This window comes from Alexandromys fortis, unplaced genomic scaffold (assembly GCF_014885135.2).
Source record: "Alexandromys fortis isolate MF-2015 unplaced genomic scaffold, M_Fortis_MF-2015_v1.1 scaffold_10, whole genome shotgun sequence".
Taxonomy (NCBI): Eukaryota; Metazoa; Chordata; class Mammalia; order Rodentia; family Cricetidae; genus Alexandromys; species Alexandromys fortis.
Genome location: NW_026067895.1, coordinates 19,382,295 through 19,406,895, shown reverse-complemented (window position 1 = coordinate 19,406,895; position 24,601 = coordinate 19,382,295). Strand labels below are relative to the sequence as shown.

General features: G+C 43.5%; 1 long non-coding RNA gene across 4 annotated transcripts in view; it reads left to right on the top strand.

The window, feature by feature from the left end:
• LOC126510996 (uncharacterized) overlaps positions 1-22,064 on the top strand; it is a 52,391-nt gene extending 30,327 nt beyond the window's left edge. For 2 of the 4 annotated variants that reach the window (XR_007594576.1, XR_007594580.1), the window contains exons 2-3: positions 21,532-21,642; positions 21,785-22,064. This is a non-coding gene — a long non-coding RNA (uncharacterized lncRNA). Of the gene's footprint in view, positions 1-20,952; positions 20,988-21,040; positions 21,068-21,531; positions 21,643-21,784 lie in introns of those variants that run through there. The other 2 variants (XR_007594578.1, XR_007594579.1) reach the window with 2 other exon arrangements.
• The last annotated feature ends 2,537 nt before the right edge of the window (positions 22,065-24,601 follow it).

Genomic DNA, 24,601 nt, shown 5'->3' with positions numbered 1-24,601 from the left:
GCTTTGTCTCACAAGTGGCCACTGATGAGCTCTGATTCCTGGCAGCAGGACAGCAAACCGACAAGAGAACCAGGAAACATGGGCTGATATGTGAGCTCATTAATATCTGAATATTAGTTCAGATTAAAATCAACACCATTGAATAAGTAGACAACACACCAGATGTGCTGCTAAGAGGTGCCATTCTTATTTTGAAGCTTGCATGAAGCACATGTTCCAGTTTATTCCTAAAGGGGGTGGGAAGTAAGGTAACAGTTTCTTGGATAGGTAGGGTCTTTCCAGAGTGCATGGGGCCATCAACTCTCTTTAGTCATATATGTCTACTCCTTAGAGGCAACAGCTCCATTCATCCTAGGCTCCCTAGAGAGTGTTCCACAGTTACAGACAATTGCATCACTTCTTCTTCTTTGTGGGTTGAAAATTCTCCTGAAGGTCCTCTGTTGTCGGAGGCTGTTAGTTCATTCCCAACTGCTCAGCCCCCAAATAATCACACAGAAACTCTATTATTTGAAATACTGTTTGGCCAATAGCTTAAGTGTATTTCTGGCTAACTCTTAAATCCTAAACTAACCCATCTCCATTAATCAGTACATCTCCATGTGGCTGTGGCTTACCTGGTAAAGTTCTGTCCCTAGTGTTTGTCTCCTGCAGGGCTACATGGCTTCTCCTTGACTCTGCCTTCTTTCTCCCAGCATTTAGTTTAGTTTTCCTGCCTAGCTCTATTCTGCTAAGCAGCTTATTTATTAACAGCTTTATTCATTAACCAATAAAACAGCTTATTCATTAACCAATAAAACAGCTTTATTCATTAGCCAATAAAAGCAAAGCATAGACAGAAGGACTACCAGTCCTCATGGCTAAAGACAACTTTAGAATCTCTATTTAGAAGGGATTTACAGTTGGCCATCTGGCTGGATGGAAGGTCAACCTTGAAATTATTTCATATGATTAAGAAAAGGCTGTGAAGTAAGTATCCTCCTTAAGTATGGATTAAAACTGCCCCACACCATCACTATCTCTACCACTGAACTACATTCTCCCCATCTTTGTAGGTTTTATTTTGAGAAAGAATCTTACTAAGTTTAAGCTATCGTTAAACTGTCTCTGTAGCCAGGTAGCTCCTGAGCTTCCACTCTTTCTGCCTCATCCTCCTGATTAGCTGGGATTATAGGCCTGTACTACCAGGCCCAGCTACATTTTTGGGTTTTTATGTATAGTCAATTGAAATCTGAATCCAATTAAAACTGTGTATCCAATAGTTGTTGGGAAGTCTAGCTACTTCTCTTTCCTTGGTATAGACTAAAATAAATAAATGGCTGTATCTCCTTTTGGGAGGAATTTGAGGGTTGTTACAGTGTATGGTTGCCGTGATATTGTACTTTGCCTTGTGGATTCTTCAGCCAACAGGAGTTGGAATATGAAAGTGGGTTTTGTTCTGCAAATTGGCAAGGTTGCCTTGATGTTTTATGGGAACAACTGTCCTCAGCCTCTTGCTCATCTTTGTTGGCTGGAGATCTACTCTATTTTCACAGTTATCGCTGAGGGAGGCTTTCTTGACGCGGCGTGTTCTTGTTTGTCGTGGTCATTGTCACCACCTTTCTTCTGGCTATCCAGTATCATGCCTGGCCTCCTTTGCTATCAGTGAGCTAAATTCTGTAGCAGACTTATATATTGTCAACTCAGTCCCTAGGAAGTTCATCTAGTGATACTAGATGTGATACATTGCCAGTGGCCTTGGCAAATAAGTGTATCTTTTAACTAGCCTTTGGCCTCACATGTACACCCTTTCTGCAAGTCCGTTTCCCTAAATCTTTAATTTCTTCTTCTCTGTCTTCCATGGCAATCAGGCAATTCACTATCCCAGTGGGAGCCATTCCTTTCTCCAGGCTTCTAGGAGTTACCATGGCAGCAAATTCACATTATTTCCTGGGTTGTCAAATCCTGTTTCTCAATAGAGTGACCATAAGTAAGAAGCAACCAAACAAGCCAAACAAACAAAGCCCTCTGTTATCCAGACTCATGTCCTTGTCCCCTGGCCAGGCACCTTGCTCCCTGCTTGCACACCCTTCAAGGCATCCTGTAGCTCCTTTCCACTGTGCTGGCTTTCTTTACCAGGGTGAGCATATCGCTGGCCAGACTATGCTGACTCAGTCCTGACTGTAGGTCTGACAGTCACCAAAAGAGAAAGGAACCATCTGTTGTCTTTTGAAGAAAAGACCCTGGGTCAACTTCCTGGTGGAGGTGGGGAGCTAGCTTATCACAGGAAGGGGTGGGTTACCTCTGAAGAGTCAGAGGGTTCAGAGGTCAGACAGCATCCATCCAAATCTTGTAACCCCCCAATGTCAGAGACTAGATTTTGCAAACTAGGACCTTTAATTTGGTCAATATCCCTGCTTTGGATGTGAATATTCAGTTTGTCTTTAAGGTTTAGTAACTGTTAAATCCAGGGACTTTTCTTCTGTCCGCCTATTATAGAAATTCCTTTCGCATTGTTCGAATTGCTTGCAAATTCTCTTAGATTTTTATTATCCTCCTATAGGGCATCAATATACTTAGCAATAGCCACTAACTGCCATTGTTCATATACTTATAAATTCTCCTCTATGTTTCAAATGCTTCAGTCATTTCATCCATGCATTCCTCTCTGCCCATGTACTATCCGAGACCATCAATGATGCACTTTTAGGCAGGAATCTTGTCTCATGCCGAGTGATGTTTTTATGTCCTTACCATCAGGGAAGAGGTCCTCAGAATGGTTTAGTGGTGGGAAATTCAGTCCTTGAGTATTTTCATTTAAATAGTTGTTGGGTCGTTTTTAGTACCAACTACTCCTATAAGTTGGGTTTTCTAGACAGTAGGTCCTGATATAGAGTCGGAAACACAGAAGATTGGGGGTGGGGGGAGGATATCATTTATTAGTAAAAGGAAAGAGGCTGGGAGCGTACAGAGAAAGTCGTCAGCCTGGACGATAGCACTGAGTTGGTCAACCCAACAAGAGTTCCAAAGCAGAGAAGGAGCACTCGCAGAGCGCAAAGTTGAACGGAGACGAGGCCTTTGAAGTACTTCCTTCTGGGTTACTGCCTGGAGATCAAGGGTAATAACATGCAGGATGCTAAGTAAAATTGGCTTTGCAGATGAAGAATGACTTTTTAAGTAGAAGTTTTAGCTCACACAATATTTGGGATAAACTAAAAATAAGGACAGAACAAAACCAATAAAACTCTTGTTCCTTGTCTCCATTGCAAATTTAACCAGGTGTTCTGAATTTTGATTTGCTAAATCTGGCTAGGTGTGATTAATTTCGATTTTCAATTGGATTATATTGAGAAATGCTGAGGGTTTGTGAGACAAGCCTTTGGATATATGAGAGCATTTCCAAAAGAATTAACTGAAGAAGTAAGCGTCACACTGAGTGGCTGGGGTCCAGAACACAGTAAAAGGGAGAAGGGAGAAAACAACCCGGTTCTGGCACTCTCCTTTTCTTTGAAAAGCTTCTACCAAGATTTGAGCAAGAAGCCTGCTGCTGCCACAGGCAAGGTTTGGGTTTCCACCATATAAGTCTCCGCTCTTATAGACTATATTCCCTGAAATGTAAGTCAAAATAAACCTTTCTTCTCTCAAGCTTTTTCTCACTGGATATTTGGTTACAACAACAAGAAAAATAACAGAAATACTGGCCAGAGGTCACGCTATGGTACTTCTCAATTCCTTCCACTTTCATCAGGCAGTTAACTTGGAATCACCTTGAAAACATTGTGACTTGGCTTGATTGGATCGAGTCAAGGTGGAATGAAATATGGCCCGTTCTGGGGACTGCCAAGAAATAAACAAGTTTCTTGAAGGAAGAGTTGAGCAGGTCTCTGCATTTGCCATGTCTGTTTTCTGCTTAAATGTTGTCTCTCTTAATGAGAGCAAGCCCATGAAGAACACGAGTCTTCTTCGGTGTCATATCCCACAGTGACTCATGGTGTTTGGCTCATGGTACTCATTCTGTTGTTACTTATTAAATTGAGTTGAACTTAACAGTGTCAGGGACCCATTGAATACGGATAAAACAGAAAGAAGGGTCCCTTGTTGTTTTCTTCTCCAGATGACACTCTGGGTTTTGCCAACCCTTCAATGACACTCTGGACTACACAAATGAAGGTGAAGGAAGGGTGGTCAGCTGCCAACTGAAATCCGAGTTCACAAGCACTGACTTCCATGTCAGGGCTAATTATTTTTGGCATTAATTAAATCCTTTCCAAGTAAACTAAGTAGGCTCTAGTTGAGGAATTTCAAAACAGATCTTGTACATGAAGATTAGTGTTAGTGCCAATATATGTGCATCTGCTACCATCTATATATACCGCACAGAGGGTTTAAAACCACAAGACCTCAAACAGGATTTATTCTTTTTTTTTTTCAGCACTGACTCATCATCCATATCATTTCTAGCAGATAAGCCAGAAGTCTTTCCCTACCCAGTAATAGTATTCAGCTCCCAGACATGGAGGAAGTACCGTGGGTTCTGCTCATGTTCTCTATAGCCTCTGCTTTAGGCGCTTTGGTCCACATCATCTCTGACCAGGATAGGAATGCGACAATTACCTTCCACCTTTGCTATTGTCTTCTCTCCAATCTGTCTTCTACGATATTGTCAAGCATTTAGACTTAAACTTTAAAAGAAATTGCTCCAAATCTAATCAATCAAATCATGTTATTCTCTTTTTTACTTAATCCTTGCCCCACGCCTTTCAGGATCATTTCCAAATTTCATCCATTACTCTGTTTGCCAGAGATGTTTTTACTCCATTTTAAATGTGCAATCTAAGCTGGGACTTTGAGTGCTAAGGCAGGAAGGTTCAAGGCCTGCTTAGGCTACAGAGTAAATTCAGACCTAGCCAAGGCAACTTGCAAGACTCTGTCTCAAAATAAACTTTTTAAGAAGTTTACTTTGACACCCCTGAGGGCTCAGGGGCATTGGAGGAAGAGTGGATAGGAAGGATGTAAGAGTTAGAAGCTGGGAACAAATGTAAAATGTCCTGGACTTGGCAGAGGCACTGTACTCATCAATTTGATGTAGCTGTGGTTATCTGCACAAGATTCGAACAATATCAAGCCGACAAAACCAGTCAGCATCCCAAGAGGTGGCACCAATAAAACTTAGTAGGCTACAAAATAAAACAGAATAGAGGATATGAAGGGAAGAGAAGGATGTGTCATGGGTCCCTGGAAAGAGCGGAAGAGAGTTAACGGTACCTGTGATCAAGATAAATTGTTTACATGTATGAAATCATCAAAGAATAAGTAAGAGACATTTTATTTTTGAAAAAAGACTTGAAAAAAGATGCTATATTGTCATATCTCCCCATTTGACCTTTCCCCATTAATAACAGGATAAATGCCAGCCTTCTTTACACAAATATTAAGGCCCTCTGGTTCTGAACATGGCGTATCCTCTCTTACCGTCTGCTATGAGGGATGTGGTCTCATGAACACACCAGGCTCTTAGTATGCGTGCCCGTCTTTTTTCAAGCTGGCTTCTTTGTCTGAAATCGCTTTAATTTTATTTTTCCTTTGGTCTACATCAGTGGTTCTCAAACCTTTTTGGAGTGCCTGTCATCTGAGGATTTTGATAAAATTCAGATGCTGGTTTATGAGGTCTGGCATTGGTACCCCAATTGTTTATTTCTCCCTTCCCCTCTTCTCTTCTTCCCTCCCCCCTCTCTTCTCTTCATTTTGCTTGCCATGCTGGTGATTGAATTCAGGGTCTTTGGCAAGCTAAGCTAGTCAGTTGCATAGGTCACATGGTTGATACTGTAACTGTTCCACTGACCCCACAAAGGCCTACTCAACACTCACCTGGAAAAAATGTTGTCATCTCTAAAGCTGCTCCTTAACTTTTCAGGAAGAACATGACTACTTTCTTCTTATACCTATAGTTCACCATGCCTGTGCTGGGCACCTTTGGGTTCGACACACATTGGAGTCACCTGGGAAGAGAGACTCTTCTTTGGCAGGTTGCCTCTATCAGTTGTCTTGTAGACAAGTCTGTGGAAGCTATGCTCGATTAATGATGGATGTGAGAGGCCCAGCCCATTCACTTATCATGGTGCCATGCCTGGGTCGTTGGTCTTGGGTGATATAAGAAAGCAGGCTGAGCAAGTCATGAGGGGCCAGTCATACTGTTCCTCCAGGGTCTCAACTTCAGTGACTGCCTTGACTTCATTCAGTGATGGACTGTGTGGCCTGTCACGTAAGTCAAACGTACCCTTTCCTCCCCACGTTTTCTTGGTTTAGAGAATTCTGTCAGAGCAAGCACAATGTCCTTTATCTAAAACACTATTTAACATTCTATTGCTGTTTCCTTTGTTGCTTCTGTTTTCCATCTCTACTACACTGGGGGTGACCTTAGGGAGAGGTGGTAATTCCGTTTTAGGATCACAAGCCCTTACTGCAGTGGCTTGCTTAGAGTAGATATTAAGGAAAGGGTTGTTGAGAGATGAGTGTACAGCAATCCCTGGATAGTGGGAAAGCACGCGTCCATGTTGGATTCTCTTTTTCCACTTTCTGCTGTAAGATGAGCGTGTTAAATTAGCATTCCTTTGAATCCTGGATGGTAAATACTGGCAAATCTGTCCTCTGTAATATAGTTATACAGCTGTGTACCGTCCCGAGAAGCTTGTGCAACTGAACTGGTGACTGACCAGCCTTCAAGGTAGTCTCCAGAGCCTCAGCAACCTAGGATCAGCGACTTGGCAGCCTTTTCCGTACGTGGGAGGCACCATCGGTTGACTCAGCCTGGCTCTCTTCTGTTTCTTTTTGAGTGTGCCTTTAGATCTTCTACTGAGATTGGATTCTTCCAGGTGGTCGGGTTTGGGGGGCTGCTGGGCAGACCAACTTCAGCAACAAAAACCAGAGAAACCATGTGTCCAGAGGTTGAGTGGTGAGAGGCTGTGTGTGTGCATGTGTGTGGCATGTGGGGAGGGCGCAGAGGAGCAAGGCTGACACCAGAAGCGAGAAAGAAGTCTTATCACTTTCATAAAGAATAACTTACAATACAGAAAATTTGTCGTCAACATTGAGTGGGGGGAAAAATGAGGCAGACAGATGGCCCTAGAGCAGAACCACACGGGAGCTAAATACATCTCCTCTTTACTCCACTCGTGACAGGGGCCTTCTAGAGTATCTGCCTGCCACTTTCCAGACATGCCTTTAGGCACGCTGTCCTCTTATGAGAGGGGGCCATTCAAGCCACCTGCCAGGTTTCATTTGTGGTGTTCTAGAAGCCTTTCTATGGCAAGGGATGGCTTTTGAATCATTCACTAGCTTTGGAGCACTTCTCCATAAAACAAGACTAACAATAGCACCCACCTCACAGCGGAGCCGTGAAGCTCAAACAGTAGCCTGTGAGCGCAGGGCCAACATTACTGAGCTGACCTCAAGCAAGGCAAAGCAGGACCACGGTTCCGGCTGAAAGATTCCAAAGGGTCGCCTAAGAGAAGGCAGGGCAGCCACTGGCTGCTTCTTGCAGCTTGGGGAACACGTCTTACCTCGGTCTATGGGATTGCTGGGTCTGTGCTCTTCCACGGGATCTCTAAAGTCCTACTCACGGGGGGCAGCGGGGGCGGGGGCGTGCAGCAGAAAGGTGCAGTCTCTTCCTGCTCACCACAGCCCGTTATTACACAAGAGCAGTTGGACCGCAGTTCCCCTGAGAGGGGCTGTGGGAGCCGACTCTGAGACCCGCTACAGTAACTGTCATTAGAGTGCGGGGAAACTCCTGGGAGAAGTTTATTTATTTATTTTTTCTTTTTTTAAGACGGCAGGAATGATTTGCGTACAAGAAATGCTCCTCTTTGAAAGAAAGTAAAGACGGTTTCCTGACCATGTTTCGTCCTGATCCTGCTTTTGGCTTACTTGCTTTGCAGTTAACTCTGCCACCCGTTGGTTGTTATCTCCCCCAATCTCCTGGCCCGCCTCAGGAAATGCAAACTAACTTTAATATTGGTCCAAGCAAAAACAGAGCAGCCTCAACTGGCTGCTGAGAAGAGAAGAAATAGAAAACAAACGCTCAGACAAGCGAGGAAATCAGAGGGAATTATGGGCCCATATCTATCCGCCCCAGCGGGACTTTCTTCGGGCTTCCATCACCTGCCATTGCTGGGGTCTTTTATTGTTTGTATCTGTCAAGGCCCTCGGAATGAGAACAGCATCACGGCTCATCCACTTCGGCTAAAAAGGCACTATAGTACTCTCATGCTTTGATGTGTAAACAATCGGAACCCCCTCCTCCAAAATAAAACCTCACAAAACAGAATTCAAAAACAATGAGGCAAAGTCAGGGGGGAACAATTTTCTCTCCCTCGAACACGTTTCATCGGTATTTTTGCATACGTTACTCTTGTTCTGTCTTTATCGTTATTTCTCTTAGTAGCCATCAAAGAAAATATTGAAAATGAACATATTATCTATTCCCTAACAGCCCTTTTCAGAACCCTGAAGTCATCGCTAGAGGAGCCTCATGGGTCTGTCAGTCTCATGGCTCAGGAGGAACTGCCTCAGCATCTGGAGAGATAGCAGGAGGAGCTGGTGCAGCCCAGGCCTGTGGGAGCCCAGAAAGTGCTTCCTACCTCTTAGTTCATTTGATTCAAGCAGCAGGTCTGTTAAGAAAGACTTTCTGTTTCCCATTTTGTAGATGAGGAAATCCAAGCTTACGTCCTCTTGCTCAAGGTTACCTAACTAATAAATGGGGAAGGTGATATATATATATATATATATCCATACAACCATAGCAAAACAACAGCCAACAGTTTAGTAAGCATTTGGCATTTTCCAGGAACTCTTACAAGCCTTGGGTGTTTGAGCCACTTTAGAGGCAGGGACTGTGAGCTTTCTCTTTCACAGGTGAAGACACTAAAAGAGCCAAAGAGAAGCTCCCGTATGCCTCGCTCAGATCCAGGGAACTGGCTGCGGGCTGGAAACTCCCTCCATTTTGTACTTTGCTTTTGCTCAGGGCCTTTCTGCCCTGAGGCTGTCATTGTGCCCCTGGTGGTGAATGCTGGGGCTCAGGGACAGGCTGCACGTGCTGCAGGGGCCTCTTCTGGAAATTATATTAGCCCGCAATCATGCTGTATTCACTGGGGCAGATGCTGTGCCAGAGGTTGAGTCAGGGACCATTTTTTCTAGATAGAGGACATACACTATGTCCAATCCGTCCTTTTAAAACTTGTTTTGCCAGCCTCTTCCTGCCTGAGGGTTATGTTGTTGAGAGAAAATAACAGAGGCTCTATCTGCCTCCAGGACTTCAGAATGTTGCTGACCTGGCTGGGGCAATTTTAGGCTCCAAGAAGGAGCAGAGACCAATCTCTGGTCTGGGTACCAGGCCAAGATATCCCCAAGGTCATTTCCAAGAAGAAAAAACAATAGGTCTTGGAGGAGTGGGATCCAGCCCAGAGAGTTGGGTCAAGACTGGGCCAGCATAGGCTTTTCTCTGGCGGCCACAGGATGCCATTGACCCTGTGGATGTTAAAGGTCAGTGTATATCAGTACAGGTTATATTTACACAGTGGGCTAAAATTAGCTGGCATGCTCTGCTGGCAACAGGGAGGATATAAGGTTCCCAATTTATCTAGCAACGCTAATTTTGGCAAACCCCAACACGGTTCTTCTGTTCTCAGTGGATAGGCATTCAACTACAATAACATCCTTTTCCTTCCTCGTCCTTGTCTCTACGTCTTAGGAAATTACAAATATAAACCCAGTCTGACTTTGGTTCAGCACCAGTTCCTACAAATATGGATGTCTTAACAAGAGTCCTGTAAACTCGAGAGTTTAGCTACTTCTCAGTGTACAGAAAACCACAAAACTACATGGTACAATGTTTTCAGCAAACACCCAACAACAGTGAACTAAGAAGAGCACTAACAGGCTCACTTGTGTTGTGTTACTGGGACCTTCCGGGGAGGGTAAATGAAGGCAGGACAGATCTAGACTCGCTTGACCTCCTTGGAGTCGGTCCTGAAGGAGGGGGAAGTTCTGTGTATCTGGATTCAACATGAAAAACTGATGTGATTCATTATCAATATCTATCAAAGAGTAGCATCAGGGCACACGCCAGGCCTTCATGATACAGCCAGGAGAGAGTGTAGATAAATAAGATTCTAGGTATATTTTAAACGAAGCTTGGTTCAAGCTGCATGTTCTCTTTGGATAGCAGGTGGTTGACTCAAATATGCTGATCAAACATAGGCTTGTCCTTAAAGAGAGACCAGTTAAGGTCAAACTTAAAGTGTCTGAGGATAGCTAAAAAAATAAACAAGAGAGATGTGGGAGAAATACGGCCTGAAAAGATCAAAAAAGTTTCAGTAAGAGGAAGCAACTGTTATATTAAGGTGCTAGAGAGGTATATTGCAAAATGAAAAAAATATGTTTTATAAAATTTAAAGATATATATCTGGAAAACAATCTTTTATTATTTTTCTATTGCCAGTTTCTGCAAATTTGTGCTTACTAATATTAACCTAGGGCTCTGCCTTTGTCTAAATATGATTTTCTTTTTTTTCCACTTCATTTATTTACATGATGGCTTTATGGTGTATCTTTTGATATATAAATCTTCGTGCAAAAACACATTTCTAGAGTTAATTTATTAACGTATTATTTCATGGTTGAGTTTTGCAACATAGTCACAAAAGTCTAGTTTTCCAGTACTTTTATGAATTCATCTTCCCATTCATATCTTTGCTTTATTTTTAATTAATTTTGTACGGTCTGATTCAACTTCCCTTCTCACCATCAGGCCACTCAATTGTTTGAACAGTATGTATTGAATAACTAATATTTTCCTCAATGAATTTGAAATGCTGCATTGCCAATTTTCTGGCTGTCTAAATGAATTTGGGTGGGGACTATATTTGAGTTATAAAATATTTGTTTATTAACTTATGTGCCTCATTGCACAAATTATTGTGGTTTTCTACTGTGTGTTAGTATCTACTCATGCATTTTAAATTTGAGAGCACTTTTAGCAATTTGAAATTTTTCTCATAAAAACTTTGAATTGGCTTGTTTAAATTTTAAATGATCACTATTGGTGATTTTTAATTTTATTTTTATGTGTATGGATATTTTGTCTACTTGTATGTCTGTGTACCATGTGAGTACCTTGTAGCCACAGAGGACAGAAGAGGGCATCAGATTCCTTGGAACTGGAGTTACAGTTTGTTGTGAGCTGCCCAGTGGGTTGTAAAATTTGAATCCAGATCCTCTGGAAGAGCAATAAATGTTTTTAACCATTGAGCCATTTATTTCTCTGTCCTCAATTTGGCAATTTTATTAAAAGGTATTTCAAAAATTCCAATCAACTTTGAAAGAACTGGCAATTTTATGACCCGAGAATTTTCTATTTTGGTTTTTCAAGACAGGGTTTCTCTGTGTAGTTTTGGTGCCTGCCCTGGAAGCTCTGTAGACCAGGTTGGCCTCGAACTCACAGAGATCTACCTGCTTCTGCCTCCTGAGTCTGGGACCAAAGGAGTGTGCCACCACAGCCCTGAGGATTTTCTATCCAACAACAAAGCAGGTCTTCTATTTTTACTCACATCTTTTGATGCCTCTATAAAATGCTCCCTTTTCCTCTCTGGGGACTGCCAAGGTCTCCCACATGCTAGGTGAGGGCTGCTCCTTAAGAAGCCAAGCTGCACAGAGGACTCAAAGACCAGTCGAGCTTCCTGGACGGGGTTTAGACCAGTAGAACCACGTGGAGAGGACACTCTCCAAGCTATTGAGTTTTGTGAAAACTGTGAAGCTTTTGTGAGCTGTCACTCATGTTAGAGTGGGCTTTGGTGACACAGCCATCCTTTAGCCTTTTCTCCCCCTCACCATATTCCTGTCACTAACCCCAATAAGAGTCATGGTTCACTCTCCTTCAGTCTGTTTCGGGTTCCCTGTCTGGGGTCAGCAGCTGAGTGTGTTCAGTTTCCCCAGGAAAGGACTGTTACACAACACATGTGCATGGTTATGGGATCATTCACTTGATCGTGGGCAATGTACCAGTAGCTAGATTGAAGAAAAATATCTTTGCCGTCCAGAGGCCATTGACTTCCAATAGCTTCTTAGCTAAGGGTGGGAGCTCATGATCCCCTCCCCTCTCCAAGTAGAGTATTGATGGGCTTCATATTATGTAGGTCTGGTACAGGCAGTGCAACACCCACGTCTAGAAGACAGTGTTTCCCAGACTCTTCCCACCCACTTCTCCATCCTTTCACATCTCTCTTCTGCCAAATCTCTTAGTTTTGACCTTCTGTCTCCCCAGTTCCTCTTGATTTTCACAACCCTTTAAATCCTGACATCCTCCTCTAGCATCTACTCTGTCTTCCAGTTAATTCACAGGCTTCTTTCCCTCCACTACTGCCCCTGTCCTGTCAATTCCTTCCTGAAGTCTCTACAAATTATTTTCAGTGTCTTAGAAAATTGTATAGAATATAGTTCTTTAGTTAGAAATTGAGAGGGAATTGAATTTTATGGTCTTCTTTTATCTTCTTTGTTGCTTGTTACTTATAATTCTACTTGACTGGAGTAATTGGATTAGGGTTTGTAGGTCTTGCCTTTAATTTGCCACATTCTGCAACCGAATGTTACATAAGACCATTTCACGTGTGCTATAGAAACTTTGCAACAACATGCTTCCATTTCTTTACTCTCGGACTTGAGGACATTGTTGCCTTTCATTTGTTATTGCAGGCAGACATCAGTCAGGGCTCGGGAAGAGACAGGTAAATCTGAAGCCGATCTTTAGAAGAACCATGTGTTCCTCTGCACGTCCTGTAGGGGGGAGCTGCTCAGAGTGTTGGGTGTATAAAGGTTTAATCTCCAATCCCAGGAGAGCTGTAACTTTTCTGACTGAGTAGCTCATAAATAAATAAATACATAGGTAAATAAATAAATAAACAAAACTGTATATATTATAAATTTAATACTGAATTGTTTTCGTTTAAAATTGTATATGATATTTAGATAATAAAAAATCTTACATAGTTACTTACAGAGCTGGCATTTCTAAGTTCTTCATTCCTTTGTGGCTATATTTACTTCGGTCTTGTATACTTTCCCTCATATTTTTATAGCAAAATATCTTTTCTGTTCCTGAGAAAGTTTTTTTTTTTTTATTTTACCTTTAATTTCTGATCTGAACCCTTTTTCAGTCGTTTGAGGATTTGTCCCATTGTCTCCTCACTGTAATTTGTGAATGAGAAGTCTGCTGTTATCCTTCTTTCTTGTTCCTGTTTCTCTGCATCGTTTATTTCAAGCAACTTGACCCTTGGTTTCCCCTCTCCCAACCCTCACACACACCCCACACTCACACACCCCACACTCACACACCCCACACTCACACACCCCACATTCACACACCCCACACTCACACACCCCACACTCACACACCCCACACTCACACACACCTGTTAACCTTAGATTTCTTTTATAGTCTGGAAATCTGAAATATTATTTCTTCAAGTATTTGTCTGCTTTATGAACTCTAATTATACATATGTTGTGGGATATTATTTCCTCAAATATTTGTCTGCTTTATGGACTCTAATTACACATATGTTAAACTGTTTATAGTGCCCACAGCATAGTGGTGCCCTTTCTTTTTTCTCCAGTTCCTCTCCCTCTCCCTTCCTCCCTCCTTCTTTCCCTTCCTCCCTCGCTTCCCTTCCTCTCTGTCTCTAAAACAGATCTCACTCTAGCTCTGGCAGGCCTTGAATTTATGGAGATCCTCGTGCCTCAGCCTCCAGAATGCTGGGTGTGGTCCCCTCAGCTCTACTAACTTCTACGAATTCCTTTCCATCCTTTATCTCCCTGTCTGCATCTCTGTTGGTGTTTTCGTGCAACATCCTTTCTTCCTCAGCGCCTGATCTACTATGTCAGTCTTACTTCAAGTAGTGTTCATCTCACACTTTGTAGTTTTCATTTCTAGATGCTGGCTTAGGATGCTTTTCTTAAATTTCTATGAGTCTGTTTAATTTTTAATACAAAGAATTTGGTTATAATAGCTGTCTTAGTGGTTTTCCTAATGCTAATGATTGTGTGAGTTTTAGAGTAGTTTTAATTATTTTTCTCCTTATTGTGGGCTATATTTTCCTCCTTTGTATGGTTAACAATCTTGTAGCAGATCTTAGATATTGTAATTTTTTCTGGGTTGCAGTTATATGGGAATACTTCTATCCTTTTGGATCTTGCTTGTAAGACTTGTTAAACAGGACTGGGGCAATATTTTAGTGGAATGCTACTTTTCCCCCACTACTAAAGTCTCTTCTGTGTCTTTATTCTTTGCCTCATAGATCTGTTCTGGCTGGTGATTGCTGGTGCTGTTACCTCAAATTCCTTCTGTGATTCTTTCAGCAGCCACGTGCAGCTCCTGCTCATGTGTGCACTGACCAGCATTTAGCTGAGCACTCAATGGGAGGTCTCCAGGTTTGCGGTGTATATTAGAAACTCTAGGTGCTTTGGTCTCACAAGTTCAATCCCATTCTCGGCTCAGGGAGAGGACCCATCCGCCTCATGTATCCATTCTTGAACTGCAGCCTGTGGAGCCTTGTTTGGGAGGCTGAGGCACTTACTAGGCTCATTTTTTCCATAATCTCATTGATCTTTTCTTGCCTGAAAGTCAGTGTCTTGAAAACTGATATTTCATACATTTTTCCCATTTTCTTTTACCGTGGGAAAACAAGTATGGCCTTGTTACTCCACGTTGGCTCCAATCTAACTTTAAATATTTCCAAGAGAGAGTTATCATGGAGAGTGGACGACTGAGTTGCCTCAGGTACAGGGAGCATCTTTTGGGAGATGTAGCTAGTGGTCTCAGACCTCTTCCTAGAGGACTCACTTTCCCACACAAGCCGTGTCTCTGTTGTGTTCATTCCAAGCTCTGCTTAGATGACGATGATGCCCTAGCTGGGCTGCTTCCGTATCTTTAAGAGACAGATTTACAGAGATGTTCCCTGCCACCCTCTGTGGGAATTAAAGGAAATGATAAGTCCATCAGCTGACTTCAATCAGCAAGACTTCCAGGCATCTCTGGTGTGCTGCATTTATGAGAGTTGAAAATTCCATAGGCTCTGGCGCCAGACTGCAATTCACAGTTGAAGTAAATAGGAATTAGTTTGTGATTCTGCAGTTTTGTTTCCCAGCCCAGCACCTCCTGCAAAAATAGAAATATCAGTGCCTGGTGGTACTGAAGCCTGCCAACTGATATTGTGACCTGGAGGACTGTGCTGGCTGGCGGGCTGCCACTGCCGATGGGGAAATCATTCCTGGGCGATAAGACAACAAATGCTCTCCCAGTGGCGGGGATGAAAGTGGGCTCTGCCTTGTGACAACAGTGCTTCCAGCTTCACATAGCGAGCATTTTTGCCAAGGAGTCATGTGCTTGTTTACACTCTCGTTGGCCTACTCCAAAGTCAGAGGGTTTAGAACGTAAGGCAACGGACCATTTCCGCTTGCTGAAGAAAAATTAGTAGGCTCTGGCAGGGTAGTTCGGGGGTTGAGGGGAGGATGGGTAAAGGGAAGGTGGAGAAATCTGTAATCAACTGATGCTTTGAAGAACGCTGTGTGTTCTGTTGAAGGGAAACACTAAGGCCTTGGGGGGTGTATTGGTTTAAACTCTGATCTGGAGTAGGGGGCTACATTTTTCATAAGCTAGCAGTACAAAAATGTGTGTCGAACCACTAGACAGATGAGTGAAATGGATTGTAAAAGTGGCACCGCAGGCAGCCCGAGGAGGGGGATGGAGGATCCATACACTGGACCAGTGTGTGTCCTTCTGAGTCCTGGTGGCCTTAGCTGGGGTTGATGTGCACAATGGGGGATGAGGGCAAGAGGAGGAAGGGGGAAAGGACGGTGGGGAGAGAGAAGAGGAAGCAGGGACAGGGACAGGGAAAGGATGACAGAGGTACTGGAAGCTGCTTGGGAGCGGCCTGTCCTGCGAGTCCTCTAGAAGCCCTCTGGCAGGCCTTAACCTCTGCCCTCCTTTCTACCTACACACGGAGTCCTGTCTGCTTATGTCAACTAAAGAGCTTATGGGCTTTAAAGCTTCAAGGCAAGACGGATGCGGGCAATTTATGGCCCTTTGACGGGAACCGTGGAGAGGGGAGTGTAGACTTTGTGATCGCCTCCAGTAGAACCAGTGGATGAAGTTCTCTCTAAATTCTGGTCTAGACTGGTCCGAAGATCGGGAGCATCGATCCCACCATGTCTGTGCCTCTGTGCGAATGTGAGCAGGTTTGTTTTCTCTGGAAGGCTATGTTGTAAGATCCTAGAAGTCCTCAGGGCTGGAGCGCCTCTGTGGTTCTACAAAAGGATTGACCACCCCCAGTCCTGGGCGATGCAGGCACCCTGGAACTTGCTGTTCCAAGACAAGTTTGAGATGGAGGACATACCAAGTCTTCAGGCTGCCCCAATTCAATACCGTGAAGCTCAGCACATTGTCTTGAGAGAAAAGTAACCTGGCAAACAGCAGACACAGGAACTAAGGAGACTGTCTAGCGCTGGAGACCTTGTCTTTTGAAAGTGAGGTGCCTCCAGCCTGCCTTTTCCAGCTTTCCTCAGCATAGACACAAATGTCTTTGCTCTGCAGCTTAGTCCGGGTCAGTCCTTCACTGAGGCAAGAGTTACTATTACCAGGGTTATTAGGACAAAGCCTTGGTCCTGCTAACCCTAACAAGCTAGGCTTGTCCACCCTTCCCCAATAGACCATTTTAAAAAATATGATTTTTATGAGATCTCACCTATCAATTGTAGACCTTAATATCTGGACAAATGGAGTCAGACAGAAAGCCCTTTCCAGCAGCTGTATCTTGCTGTGTGTTGCCTATATTTTCTCCTAGCAATTTTAGCATTTCAGATTTCATACTGGGATCTTCTGTCTGGAGATGGGTTTGGGGCAGAGCGACAGATAGGGTGTCTAGTGTCATTCTTCTATTTGTAGATGCCCAGTTTAAGAGCTACAGACATTAAAACTGCTGAGAGGTGGGAAATCAGCCTTCCTCAAAGATGAGCCCCCCCAAATGGTGATCCAGCATTGGAAGTCAGCCCTAAAAGTACACACATAAGCACTACTAAACAAACTCAGAGGGTGCATTTATATGTTGATTCGCATATATATGTAACAATAATAACCAAAAGAAAAGAGGCCATGAATTTGAGCAGTAATGCATGGGGCACACAGAAGGATTTGGAGTGGGGAGTGATATAGTCAGTGTTTTAGAGGAGGAAGAGGTGGTGATGATCCCCTGTGGTCACACCGGGAAGAAAGAAGAGAGCCAGTGAAACTCTGCAGGACTGTCTGCAGGGTCCTGACGTGAGTTTTAAGTCTGAACAGAGATTAAGAATGTGCAGAGCTGAGCAGCAGTCCCCGTCAAGGTGTGGTCCCAGCCATTGTCTAGGCTTCACGCTCTTCTGCAAGGTGGCCTGACAGACTGTGAGAACAGGGTGAAGCCTCTCTCCAGCGGACATGTTTCCACTGTGGCTGGCATTAGGCCTCAGAGCTTTCCTTCTTCAGGCGCGCCATGCCTGGGAGATTCCAGTTTCTTTGGGGCCCTTGTTTCAATAGTCCTGGAACCAAAGAGGAAAGAGAAGGGTCTTCTTAGAACATTACCATCAAGTCAGGGTGGTTGCATTATCCTGGCATAGGCAAACTCTGGTGTGACTTGGGTGATAATAAAGACAAAAATTGTATTTTTAATTGAATCTACACCCACAAACTTTTGAGAGCCAGAAATATTGCATTTCTATAGTTTTTCTTAATGTTCAGTGTATTTCAGAGTCTCTGCCCTGCCAAACTAATAGGAAATCCATCTTAATTATTAGTGAGGCTCCACGCTGAATACTATTGGGTAAAATGGCAGATCATTAGCATGACCATTTTGCTAATTAATTGTTGGGTTACAGCTATTCTATGGAAAGGCTTGGAGCCAGTTACCAGGGTTCAGCTTCCTTTCCTCTGATATATTAAGACATGCGGCCTACTGGGCCTCTTCCAGAGGTTAGGGTGAGGATCCTTAAAGAAATCCTAGTATGGGAGGTACACTATAAGCTGCATGTGATTGTTATCTTAATTGTCAACTTGAGAGGTGAAGGTTTAAGTCACAAACAATCCCACACCAGTTTGGAATTATGATTAATAGAATGGTTATTTATTTAAGGGGGAAAAACTTACAGATCACCATCCCAGGAAGGGAACCTAGTCACCGGAAGCCAGAGAGCAAACCAAAGGAAGTGGCTGCTTTTTTAAAGGGAAAGAGACCACACCCCAATGGGCTGGTATCTCATTGGCTATTGGCTGAAGGAGCTGAAGGAGCTCCCACAATAGAGCGGATTTAAAATCAGTGAAGAGATGTGACTCTAGGTGGGTCAGTGAGGGCAAGTTCTTGGTCTCGCCTGCATGCAGAGGCCATCACTGAACTTCCTAGCTCCTATTGTGCAAGCCAATCTAATGAATTTCGTATAGACTTACACACATCCTACCAGTTCTGTTCTGCTAGAGAACTGGGTGTGGTAGTTATGTTTACAATCACCTAGAGAGTCTGAAGCAGGAAGATCAAGAAGTCTTCCAGGTCAACCTATGACTAGATAGCCTGTCTCAAAAATGAAGGCGGAGGAGGTAGGAGTTAAGGGGATCTGCTTAAAAGATAAGGGGAAATGTAAGAATAAGAAGTCCTAAAGGGCTATTTTATCAGATTGTCCTTTCACTCAAGGCGTTGCTGTTCTCTCATCATCGAGGATCGGCTGTGCGTCATAACTATCAGACTGGCAAGGGTTAATTCTGCAAGGAGATGGCAGCCCTGTGTTATTTGGCACTTTGTGATGACATTTTACCATATACCTATAAAGAACCAAAATGACTCCTCAGTATGATGATGGATCAGGGCTGGCCACTGGAGAGATTGTGATGATATTTGGAATACAGAAGTGTTGTTTCTATGCCAAGCACTGTGGCCGCTGGGACCTGCTACCTCTGCTTGCCTGTGGCGGGCAGTTAACTGGCTCCCAGCTTCTCTTTTTCTCAAGACATTTTCCCTGAAACGTCTCCGAGGCCTGGACTGTTTGCATATGCAGCTTCGTGGTCGAGAGCATCGCCTTCTTCTGGAAGTCCTCCTGCCGTCGAGGTTGGAAGTCATTTGTCTTGTGTTCTCGTGAGTTTGTGTCCTTGTGAGTTCCACACATCTCGGTGGGTCCCACTCTGTCTTATTACCACTGCTTCCTTCCTTCCTGCTACTCTGTCTGATCTACAGTGGCTCGAGTCTGAAATCAGATACAGAAGCAATTGTTTTTCTCAGACTTCACTGCACATCGTGTAAGACCCTATAAGAAGTCCTTTCCTGTACTACGCTCACAGTAGTTCTTGTTCTCTGAGAAAACCTGACGAAGACTCTGCTTTCAAGTAACAAATTATCCTCCCTTTGCCCAGGCATAGAAATGGTGTTTTAAGGGCTTGGGAGTGTCCAACAGCATTCAAATATGGGCACACAGTTGGATAGGGGATGTATTAAAACAAATGACTACATATAAAACTCCTTCTCTTTCTCATGTTCTGGTTTTCAGTCTATAGCCTGGTTCTGAGGTCCCTTCAAAAGCAAGGGCTGTCAGCACACCTTGCATTTCCTGACTTTGTGAAAACTGGGTTCTAATGACATTACCTTCTCTAGTGTGATCCATAGTAAGGATCCATGCCTTCCTTACCTGAGTGTTTATCACCGCAGGCAATTTGATTGCTAGGGTTAGTTATAAACATCTCTCCAAAGTGCGCCCACCACTGGGCTTATCCCAGCTACTGTCAAGTCAAGAGGGCAGCTGCAGGTCTGTTCAAAGATGAGCTCAGTTGTCCTCAGACTCCACGAAGCACTGTGCATCTTTTATTGGTGGTAGGTGGGGCTAGATGCCTGCTCCCCACTACTGAACTCACAGAAATTTTGCTGAGGCAGAAGATTCTCCTATCATCTGATGTGCAATTGCCTTACCAACAAATTCAAGAATGATGGATTTCAGGAGATTCCAAAGAACAATGTGGCCCTGCCAGTAAATGTAGGGACTTGTGGAGATCAAGTCTCAAAGGAGTTTTAGCCTGTCTGACTCACAGTGGATCCAGTGGGTCCCTGAAATCATTCTATAGTTATTCCTGTTATGTGTAATGGGGATAGATACATTGAGAAGTTAACAGAACACCCACCCACACTGGTCCCCTTAGTCACAAAGTGAAGACTGTAACGGTTGAAAAGGCCATGGAAATCATTGACTTGCTTCTCAGAAAAATAGTGAACCCCAGCAATATCATATTCCCGGAGGGATTATAATTTGAAAGATACAGGGCTGATGGCTCTCACCACATCTCCACTGAACTTGTAGAAGATGGATGGATCGTGGAGAAGGAAGCTGACTGCTTCAGGTTTAACCAGGTGGTGACTTCAGCTGTAGCTGCTGTACAAGAGGAGGGTTGCCTTGTTTCCATGGATGAACACATCTCCTGGCTCCTGATCTGCAGCTATTGATCTCACAAATGCTTTGTTCTCTACACTTACCCATAAGGTCCATCAGAGCAATTTGGTTTTGCCTGGCAAGGTGAGCAGAACACCTTCACATTCTTCTCTCAAGAACAGTTTATTCTCCAGTCCTGTGTCATAACTCAGTTTACAAGGATCCTGATCATTTGTTTGTTTGTTTGTTTGTTTTACACCAAGTATCATAGCAGGTAGTTACCATAATAACACAATGATTAACTTAGTGAGTGAGTGTCTGGGTGTCAGGTTGATGAGGGAGGATGGATGGTATGAACTGCCTGATGGAGGAAGGACATTGGTTAATTATAATAAAGAAACTGCCTTGGTCCATTTTATTGGATAGAAAATTAGGTAGGCGGAGTATACAGAAGAGAATTCTGGGAGAAAGAAGTTTAGTGTAGGAGTCGCCATGATTCTCCCGCTCCAGACAGACGCAGGTTAAGATCCTCCCTGGTAAGCCAGCTCGTGGGCTACACAGAATATTAGAAATGGGCTACACAGAATNAGACAGACGCAGGTTAAGATCCTCCCTGGTAAGCCAGCTCGTGGGCTACACAGAATATTAGAAATGGGCTACACAGAATATTAGAAATTAGAATTAGAACAATATGTAAGAGCTAACCAATAAGAAACTGGAACTAGCCGGGCCAGGCAGTGTTTGAAAGAATACAGTTTCCGTGTAATTATTTCGGGGCATAACCTAGCAATGCAGGCGGCCGGGTGCCGGGGACGCAGCCCCGCCGTTCCTATTTCAACAACTGCCCGCTTGATAGGCTTTAGAACCAAGTGGAACATGCACTTCCGGGCTTGTCTGTGAGGGCATCTCTAGAGATTATTAACTGGCAGGGTAAGACCCACCCCCAAAGTGAGCATTTTCTAAGTGTCCCAGATACAATGACATCTAAGGAAGAAACAGCAGGTGTGGTATGTTCCCGCCTTCACATCTGTGGGGCTGCTTCTGTCGTCCTTTGTTGACCACCATTTCTGGCCTTTTCAGATTTCCAACATGGAGTCAATGCCAGTGACTCTCCTGGGATCTTCTGGCTGGATTAGAACTGCCGAAGCATCCATATCTGTGGGATGAACAACACTGTTGTCTGTTTTCCCGGTGTGTAGATGGCCGATGTTGGACTACCCAGCTTCTAATCTAGTAAATCGTTCTGTACAGTTTTTATGCGTAATAAAGCAGATTTTCTTCCTCTAGAGAATCACGCCTACATCTTACTTTAGACTCTGCTTTCTTTACCCAGAGTTTTCCAGCCCAGTAGAGTACTTCTGCCATGTTCAAGTCAGACACCCGACTCCAGCTGTGAGTCAGCCCAGGATTTGCCCCCTGAAATCTTTTGACAAGCCACGTTTCTCCCCTCCAGTTGGAACCATACAGCTGCTGCGAAGACTCGGGATGGTGCTGAACAGTCAGTCATGCATTCAGCCTGTGATCAACCCCCAAAGAACTCTTTGAAGCTCTAAGAAAGGCTCAGAGCAATACCACAGGCCTGAGGATCCTTACAGCATTCTTATTATTTTGACAATAAAACCGTGTTCTTTATTCCAGAATGTTGCCTGAGAATCGTTAGTGATCACTTCTACTGCTCATGCCTATACATATTCATATATGCATTATACTAATATGAACAGTGCATATTTCTGTTGGTCCTGGCAAGTGGTACTTTTCTCTTTCCATCGTCCTTAGTTTCTGGGAATCCTAAAAAAGGAAAATACTACAGATCTACAGAATAATAGCAAGCAAACAAAACTACAATGCAAATATGTGTAAACAGTGTACTCAGTCAAACACTTAGTGAACCCTCATTTCATCCAGGCACTCTGCTAAGAGCTGCCAAGGAGCTCACTGATGAATAAGACATGGTTCCTGTGTTTTCACAAAATCGTTAAGAAAACAAAACACGGTAAGTGAACATTAAGTATTGAGACTGTTTATACAAAGTAACACAGAGGAAATTATATATTGGGATTGCTTCTAAACAGCATTCTGTAAGTGATTATAAGCATAAGGACGGAGACATGTGACAAGACCCTTTGCTCGTTTTCAGCCCAGTGGAGAATGTATCTTAGTAAACACCAGCATCTTAGCTGTTCACTTCCATAGCAACCAAACAGTTAAGAGGAGGGATAACATGAATAATTATCAGGGCAATTAAAATAATGATAGTTTATGCTGAGATGGATTATAATTTAGGTAAAGGTAATATGATTTTGCTGGTATTATCTCATTTAAGCCTCATATAATAACACTCCAAGTTAACAAGTATTACTAAGGGCTCAGAGAGAGTAGACAACATTCCATCCTGTGAGTGGCAAGAACTATTTGGCCACAGAACATGCTTCTTTTTTTGTGTGTGTTATTTATTTATTTATTTATTTTCGAGAGAGGGCTTCTCTGTGTAGCTGTGGTGCCTGTCCTGGAACTGCTCTAAAGCTCAGGTTGGCCTCAAACTCACAGAGCTCCACCTGTCTCTACTTCCTGAGAGAGAGAGAGTTTAACACAGCTTTTTGCTGTTTGCTGGTGGTGTGCTGCAGAGAGATTTTCCTGACTCAGCAGCTGCAGCAGGAAAAAAGTGGTGCTTTTAAAATGTCAGCTTTTTGGGCTATGCTGCTAGCGTGACCTCTGACTCTTTAGGGAGACCAAGCATTTGGATGGGGTTTGTGAGTAAAGGGCGACGGCCAGTCCACGTTGCCATCAAACAAGCCATTTTCTCTGTAATTCTTGCTTGATAACTGTTTTGTTATATGTAATTTTACTATGTTAAAGCTAAAGCCTTCCTTTTTGTTTAAACAGAAAAGGGGAAATGGTGTTGGAGTTCCTTTTTTTGTATATTGCTTTATTGGTTAATGAATAAAAAAAACTGCCTTGGCCTAGTTGAAAGGGTGGAACTTACATAGGTGAAGAAAACAGAACTGAATGCTGGGAGGAAGAGACTGGACATAGGGAATGAGAATAAATTCTCCTATGTACGTTCCACCAACTTGTGTAATGGGCGAAGGAATATTTGTAGGCATGTGTTTACATACAGATTGCTAGAAAGTCAACTTTTCATTCAAGTAACACTTCTGAATAGAGGGCTAATACATGTTATAAACAGAAGAAAAAAATCACAAAGATTGTTATTATTCTTGACCTTTGTAAAGAGATGTATGTAGGTGAAGTGTAAGGTTTAAACATTAACTCACAAATTCAACAAATAGCTCAGAAAAATCAAAATTTTGTTTCTAAAAAGTGGGCAAATTCCTCCACAAGAATCCATTATTACTCCTGCAGAAAAATCTTGGTGATTCTTCAGCGTTGGAATATTCTGTGACCGACTTGTTAAACTGCCAAGGATTTCCCCTAAATAGGTAGATTTTATGGTGGTTTGAGTATGGTGTGTTGGGAGTGTTTGCACCATGGAAACCATTGAATATTCTACATCACTCTGAGAGCCACTTCTTCAGGCTGAACAGCACATCACTGCTTAGTAGCCTCAGGGACCTCAACTAGCATCACTTTGCTCACTTTGGCAATCTTGGTACAGTCGGATGTTGCTAGCAGGAAGAAGAGTGAGTGGACCAAGTGAAGATGAAGAATGCGTAAACAGAGTTAGAGCAAGTGACCAGTGTGGGTTATGACTCCAGCATCAGATTGTTTGTGAGAAACGGTTGGGGAACTGTAGAAAAAAAGAGGACTTCCCCCATCCATAGATGTCTACCCATCTATTCCTCTGGGTGGTGTAGTTGGGGCTGTCTGTGACTCTGGTGATCAATCTTCCAGGTGCCAGTGGATCCAAGGCTCAGATGGATGCTCCATTTGGTGTGGTGCAGTCAGGGCCATGGTTCCAGTCACCCCAATGGTTACTCTGTCCGTGTTCCTGGAGGTAGCTCTGTGCTCCTGGTGATTGCTCTGTAATACCAGGGGTTGTTCGGGCCTGCACCCACAGAGATTGATTGGTTGGGGCTCTTTCTGCTGAGGTTGCTATCTTGGGCCTGGTTCTGGCAGACGTCCTAGCTCAGGCCTACTCCCTTGGCGATTCTGGATTCACACCCAGGACCCGCAGAGGTCTCTGGCCCTG